The sequence below is a fragment of the Marmota marmota genome, unplaced genomic scaffold, assembly GCF_001458135.2.
Source record: "Marmota marmota marmota unplaced genomic scaffold, marMar, whole genome shotgun sequence".
NCBI lineage: Eukaryota > Metazoa > Chordata > Mammalia > Rodentia > Sciuridae > Marmota > Marmota marmota.
In genome coordinates this window covers 19,956,756-19,965,028 of record NW_025999982.1, presented here as the reverse complement: position 1 = coordinate 19,965,028, position 8,273 = coordinate 19,956,756, and positions in this window count along the sequence as shown.

Genomic DNA, 8,273 nt, shown 5'->3' with positions numbered 1-8,273 from the left:
CTTCACTTGACATCTGAGTCATAGTTTGTAGACCTCTGATTTATTATGTCTCCACTTTGAAAAAGCAGTCACTGATACAAAAAAAAAAAAAGGCAGTTCCAAGGAGAGGGGGTTCTCACTCACCGGAAAAGAGTGTGTGGTGGAAATGGACAGTCATGCTAATACCTAATCTTCATGGAGGACTACCTTGTGTCTCAGCACCATGCTTTATGTAGACTCTCATATTATCTCGCTTGTCCAAGATCACACTAGTGTGTGGTGAGTGGGGCTTTGAACTCAGGGAGTCTAGAGCCTTGGGGTGGACTCATTATGCTGAATGCCTTCATCTGCATTAACTGCAGGCCCTCTCTCCTCGTTGACCTTACCCTCCACCAACTCTAGCCCTTCCTAGTTCCTCAAAAAGGCCCACTTTGATTGGCTTGTGCTTCCTCATTGCACAGTTCTTTAAGTGCTCCCCCACCCTCTCCTTTTTTGAATTCTTTATATTCCTTTGGGTCTTAATTCAAATTTTACCTCCCTAAAGAGGCCTTCCCTGATCACACAGTTGAAAGAAAAAACAGCAAGGACACTACGAGCACATCCCCATTTGTTGGCCGCCTCCTCATCCCTGTACCACAGTTATTTCTATCTGAAATTTTTATTCATCTCTTTTATTGTGTCTTCAGTTAGATTGCAAGTCCTTGACCTTGTCCATATTTTACCATGTTATGTAGTTTGTACAACACCTTACACACAGTAAGTGTTCAATAAATTTAGACTCCATGATTCTACGTTCACCAAGTAATTTAAATTGTGCTCTAATCTCATCTATTGGGAGAGACAATGAAAAAGTTTTCATTGTTACATGAAAACTAGTGGTCCCTGTACAGAATGAATTCTTGAAATAGATAATGATTCTGCTTATAATGGTATCAACACCACGTGAAAATCTCTGATCATACTACACAAATACTTCTGGGCATGCCAGGTATATTTTGCACTATAAATTAGTAAATCAGGATTCTGTTGTCCACTCCAGTCTTCTGCAGAAGATATCACTGGTCCTTGAAAATGGAAGATTGAATCTGGCCACTAGGCTCTGAGGTGATATCATAGATTTTCCTTCATATTGGACCTGTAGGTCACCCAAACATTAAATGTGCTTAGCAAGTTTAGAGAATGGTGTCCTTGGCATTCTCACATCTGTCTTTCCAAACTCTCTTTTTTTATTATTACTACCCCTACATTGTTTTCTCACCTTCCTTCTCCATACGGACCTGTTCTATGATGTCCCACTCATGGGCAATCACCTTCTAATTTAGTAATCCCCTTCCCATCCTATCAGACTGGCCTGCCCAGTCTCCTATATCCTATGACACTGCTCCTACAGACCCTTTTCAATGAACTCTTACCCCCCCACACACCCACAGGCACCAGGGATTAACCACTGAGCTATTCCGCAGCCCTTTTTTATTTTTTATTTCACTAAATTGCTTAGGACCTCCTTAAGTTGCTCAGTCTGGCTTTAAACTTGAGATCCTCCCTCTCAGCCTCGTGAGTCTCTGGGATTACAGGTGTGCCAAAGCGCCCAGCTTCAGTGTGAACAGTTCATAGAGAATACGCATGAGTAGAAGATTTAATTCCAAACTTTTTGTGAATTGGTTACAGTGTTTTATTTATTTATTTATTTGGTAGCTGGGATTGAATCCCAGGACATTTAACCACTGAGCCAAGTCCCCAGCCGTTTTTTATATTTTATTTAGAGAATATTTAGAGACAGGGTCTTGCTAAGTAGCTGAGGTTGGCTTTGAACTTGCAATTCTCCTGCCTCAATCTCCCAAGCTGCTGAGATTACAAGTGAATGTCACCATGCCTGACTCAACATTTTATAATTCAAAGTTAATATTTAAAAGTTAAACCAAGTTATTACTAGGTCAGAGATAACATCGTTCAATACTCAGTCATTTGAAAACAGCTTTTCTGATTTTTACCATTATTCAGTAGAGTAGATGAAGGAGACAGGAGGGAACAATATTCAAAACAACGAGAGTTTGATCACTGGGTGTGGTGGCACACTCCCATAATCCCAGGGACTCCATAAGCCAAGTATGGAGAATCTCAAATTGGAGGCCAGCCTCAGCAATTTAGTGAGACCCTGTCTCAAAATAAAAAATAAAAAGGGCTAGGCATATAGCTCAGTGGTAGACCACCCCTTGGGTTCAATCCCCAGTACCAAAAAAATAAGTAAGTGTTCGAAAGAGACCAAGGATCTGTGAAATGGTGAGAGGCCACAGTAACTCATGTCTACACCTCACTTCACATGGATCTCTTGTAGGGGTCCACATGGGGCAAACTCAAGTTCTGCTTTTCAAACTTACTTTTCTGTACTGGGGGTTGAACCCAGGGGCACTACTACTGAGTTACACCTGCAACCTTTATTATTTTTTTATTTTGGGACAGAGTCTAAGTTGTTGAGATTGGACTTGAATTTATGATTCTTTTCTTTCTGTTCTTTGGGGACCATATGTAATTTTTTCTCTAAATACATATTTTCTTTCCAAGGTTGGTTGAATTTGCAATTGTAAAACCCATCAATATAGAAGATCAACTGCATCATCTTATTTTTATTTACTTAATAGCATTTGTTATTATGTACTTTTTAAAAAACTTAAACTGCATCATAGAAGAATTTTTTGTTGTTGTTGTTACTAGGGATTGAACCCAGAGATGCTTTACCACTGAGGCAGGTCTTACTAAGTTTCTTAGGGCCATGCTAAGTTGCTGAGGCTTGCTTTGAATTCATAGTCCTCCTGCCTCAGCCTCCTGAGCCACTGTGATTACAGGCATGTGCCACTGACCATCAAATAAAATTTTACATGATATCATAAAATGGAAAACCATTTGCCAAAATGGAAAGTAGCTAAAAATAAGTACAACAAAAATAAAACCATATTTTGTTTTATTTATTTATTTATTTGCAGTGTTGGGGATGGACTCTAAGACCTTGTGCATACTAGGCAAGTCCTGGTTCTACCATTGAGAAACATCTCTAGCTCTTAAAACAGTATTTTAAAATCTAGCATAATACTGTAGCCTGTTGAGGGGTGGAGTCCTTTGTTGAAAGGATGATTAGCAACTGTGAGGTATCTTCTCGGTTTAATCAGAATGGCTGAAGATGCATTGAGCCATTGTTCTAGTTACCCTGAGCCTCAGACCTCTTTTAGAGTTCATTTGCACATTAAGGAAGTCTTCCTGGAGCCCACACCTTGGCTGACGGGGAAGAGTTCTGGCAAAATTATATTTCTTGAGAGCCATGTGTGAGCTCAGGTTAGGGGTAGGTTTGGCTGAACATGCAGCCTTTTCTGAAGATAATGCACACTAACATCCAGAGGCGTCTGGCCCCACAGGGCAAGCATTAGGGCCTCTGCCACTCAGACTGTGCACAGACCTGGCCATGCCCCACATGCCTCATGCAAATAGTCAAGCAAGGAAAAGCAGGCTGTTTTCTTTCTTTCTACTGGAAACAATCAGGATAGACAGGCAGGAGAAGAAAGTGCCTTAGAGAGCTAAGAAACTGCTGCAGAAGTAGGCTTCCTGCAAAACTAGCTCTGCAGCTCCCCCTCCCCCTTTTAAATTTAGTCTTTACTCATGGCTGCAGCTACTGTCCCTGACTACAGCAGAAGATTTAAAGAGAAGATAAATCCTTTAATGTTATGATGATGTGGGAGACAGAGCCCTGGAATTAAAGCAGGAGACCTGAAATCTGATCCTCGTTCTGTAAGGGTAAAAGAAATTGAAGTTAAAGTGTAAAAGTTAAAGAGTAAAAGACCGGGTGTTGTAAAGTTTCTAAGCTGCAAGATCTGAGTTAAATTTCTGTAGCTGTTAAGACAATGCTTGGAACTGCCCAGTAATAAGGGCTCTGTGTGGTCGCACATAGGCATTGCAGGGCCTGGACCAATCAGTTTAAATGTAACCCCCTCCTTGGGAATGACCTATCACTCCAGCCTGACCTGTTCCCCCCAATGAATGAACCAATCATGTTTAGGAGTTGTTGTTCAATTTTCCAGCGCCTAATGATGATTTGTTCTGATGTATACAAAGCCCTCCACCCTCCCCAAAAAGTGTACTTAAGCAGTGCTCAGCCCCTGCTCGGGGCTCTGGCTGCTTTCCCTTCTTGAGTGGGCACGGAGCCCCAGCATGCTGGTTCAATAAATCCCCCTTCTGCCAATTGCATGAGTGGTCACTTGGTGGTCTCTTTCTCCGACGTTTCGCGGGACCCTTACATTTCAATGCTTAGCTATTATGATGACCCTGAGTGACAGAGCCCACTGCCTGCCAGTTCTCATTTTCCATTAATTTTTCTTTCCCTGTGTGAACTGATCAGGCTCTGAGGGCCACCAATGTAAGATGAAAATGATAGTATTTAACCCCCTTATGAAAGGGAGGAGACTGAACTAGTTAATCCCTTGTAACCATCAGTTTAGGGATCATAAAATCCTATCAGTTAAAGAAAAACAACTGTACAATGGTGCAAGTCCTGGACCCAAAGCAAGGATGAGATACTACCATGCTCACCCAAACCTCAGCCAACACAAGACTGTTGTTTATAAAGATCTGACTATGCACAGTAATGATGGTGACAGTGGGTAATTTTTATTGAGTATTTATTCCTCAATAACAGCACCATGAGTTAATTTCTACCTCTATCCCAACTTTATTTGTATTTTATGTTTTGGTGCTGGAGATTGAACCTAAGACCTTGCACAGTGCAAAGCATACACCCTTCTTCTGAGCTACACCCACCACCCTCTTTCTCCACTTAAGATGTAGAGACTAGCTGGGAGCAGTGGTGCATGCCTATAATCCCAGCACCTCCAGGAAGAGGCAGGGGGATCACAAATTAGAGGAAAGCCTGGGCAACCTAGCAAGACCCTGTCTCAAATTAAAACATAGAAGGGCTAAGGATGTAGCTCAATGATAGAGTACCCCTGGATTCAATTACCAATACAAAAAAAAATGTAGAAACAGCTACAGTATAGCTCAGTGATAGAACAACTGCCTAGCATGCATGAGGTCCTGGGTCCCCAGCATGACTAAAATTTTAAAAATCAAAATAGATGCAAGACTGAGGCACAGAGAACTCAAGTCATTAGCATATGGTTCACAATTGTTGAACCCTGATACAAAGACCACCAACTCCAATTTTAAATCAATTAAAGCAAGCTTGTATTTGTGTACACAAAGAGAGCTGATCAGTGACTGTCTCAACATGGGCTAGAGACCAGCACCCCAGCTTTCCAGGAAAAGGTTTTATAGCACAAAAAGTTGCAAATGGGGGTGTCTTGAGAACTTACAGATACAGGATTTTGACAAGCATAATAAAAAGGCAGATTGTAGGTTAATGATCTACATAACTTAACATTTCAAGGTAGGGAATAAATTTAGATCCCAACATCAGGATTTATGAGGCACCTCTGAGGTTTTAGAGAGGGTTGTTATCTGGTGAGGGAAAGCCAGGCATAGGTGAGTTCAAGGCATGGGTAGAAATTCCAAACAAGGGCTGGGGATGTGGCTCAAGCGGTAGCGCACTTGCCTGGCATGCGTGCGGCCCGGGTTCAATCCTCAGCACCACATACAAAGATGTTGTGTCCGCCGAAAACTAATAAATAAATATTAAAATTCTCTCTTTCTCTCTCTCTAAAAAAAAAAAAGAAAGAAAGAAAGAAAAAGAAATTCCAAACAAGTTTAGAAATCACAGTAATTTATAGTAAAACAGAAATTAACTTTTCATGACTTTGTGATGAGATGGCTCCCAATCTTGAGATGGAATTAGGCTGGGTTCATCATTCCCCCCTTGTCTTATATGTCCTTTTCAAATCTTTTATAGGGTGGAGGAAGAGCTCTGAATGAATTTTAATCCCTCAGGTGACAGTCCCCAACTTCCTAGACTCACCCAAACTGGCCTCCCTGATCCAACTGGACTCGATTTACCTATCTATATTATCTACTTCTGGCTTTATTTTCCCCCCTTCTAATTTAGGAACTTCTTTCTTGTAAGAAAAAGGGGGGATGACCGTTCTGATTTCATCGGAGTTGAGAGGGGAGTGATGTGGGGTGGGACCAACAGCTTTGGAGTTCAGGTCAGATTGAAGTCTGGTTGGGGAAGAACAGGTTGTAAAGTTATCTGAGGAGGGGTGCTTCTATGAGAGAGTAACAAAAATGATATGAGTACAAAATAAATATTGTAGCATCTAGAACATGTCAATGTATATCATGAAGATGATAGAAGTCAATAATTTCTCACCAGGAGGTGTGAGGGCTGAAAAGTTGTTCCCATAATGAGGCCAGAGTGGACAAGGAAACACAACATTTAACTTTTAATGTTGCAGATGTCCACCCCCATGAGATGTAGTTAAGCTCCTCAATGTCATCTGATCTTGTCAGATTTTTACTGGTATGACCTCCAAGTCTAGTAGAGAAACCTTTATTTCTGTTACTTAGGATTAGATGATTATGTTAGCAAATATTGATCCTGCCTGTGTAGGAGGTTAGGAAGATCTATAGGTCTTAAACTGACCAAAACTTCTGACTTGGCAGTTTCACTTGATAGTTATTAGGCATCCTTCCTAAGAATCCCTCTTTGTAGCCTCCAGTCTTACTTATTTTAGGGGGCTAACATAAGTGTCTAAGTTATATTTTATTATTATTATTTATATTTTAAATGCCCAGGAATGGCTTTGCTAGGTGTTTAAGATGACTTTTGTTTCTATCTATTATTAAGAGTCAGCTGAGTTTCCATGGGAGTCACTCTTGGGGAAACTTGAGAGCAGTTTCTTAGTTCTGCTAGTGCCATTTGCACTAGGATGGGTCCAGGTCTTGCTGAGCATGTGCTTCCCTTGGAAGCATCAGGGATGTCTCCTTTCTCCAAGGACCCTCCTCTTCATAGCAAGTGCACTGATTGGCTTTCTCTTCTCCAGGGGTCTCATTAATCTCCCTGATCTGGAGGTTATGTTTAAGAGAGAGAGAGAGAGAGAGAGAGAGTATTTTTTTTTAATATTTATTTTTTAATTATCGGCGGACACAACATCTTTGTATCTTTGTTTGTACGTGGTGCTGAGGATCGAACCCGGGCCGCACGGATGCCAGGCGAGCGCGCTACCACTTGAGCCACATCCCCAGCCCCTGCAAAGCTCTTTAGAGAAGTTCCCTGTTCCCTGGATTCAGACTGACTTGGAGGACAAGAGTCAAATATTGGTTTTCTTGGCCCTTTTAATTTAACTTTAATTTTTAAGTCTTGATTTTAAATATCTAGCAAGTCGATCTCACCATTCTTAAATTAAGAATACTGGGATTTCGGGCTGGGGTTGTGGCTCAGTGGCAGAGTGCTTGCCTAGCATGTGTGAGGCACTGGGTTTGATTCTCAGCACCACATAAAAATAAAATGAATAAAATAAAGGTTCATCAACATCTAAAAAATATTTTTAAAAAAAAGAATGCTGGGATTTAACTTTTTTTTTTTTAGAGAGAGAGTTTTTTAATATTTATTTTTTAGTTTTCAATGGACATGACATCTTTATTTTATTTTTATGTGGTGCTGAGGATCGAACCCAGCGCCCCGCGCATGCCAGGCGAGTACACTACCGCTTGAGCCACATCCCCAGCTCCTGGGATTTAACTTTAATGTCTATAACCTTACAATCATTTACCCCTTTTTATTAATTGGGGTCTGTACTATCCTATCTGTCCTGTAGGTGATGCCTTATTATCTTAAATTAACCCAGGTTGTGTGTTCTTGAAGCAAATGTGGCTTCCCTTGGAAGGGAAACATTAACAGGCAACATTTAGTTTATAAGAAAAATACAAAATAAAATTAACAAAAATAAAAATATATTTAATTTGTGTAATAACTATCTTGAATTTTGGCTGAGTTATGTATTATATTCACTGTTTGAGATCCTAGTAATCTTAACAACAAAAATCAATCCTTTGAACACAACTTAAAATGAAATGAAGTCTGACCCGCTTTGGAGTCATTCCGACAAGCAGTAAGGTGGGAAGCAGAGCATTATCTCAGGTAAGGAGGAGCTCCTACAAATCTTAGGTGAAGTGGTCTAGTTCTGAAGTTGATCTTTGTTTCTTAAATATTGCCGCAGTCTGGCTGGGCACAAAATCACGAGCCACTCAAGCAGGAACAAAGTTTATTTTTTGAAACTGCCGCCAATGTCCGGTACCGCCAGGGAAGATTTTTTCCACCCACTCGGCCTCCTTCCGGACCGCAGAGAGAGCTCCTCCCC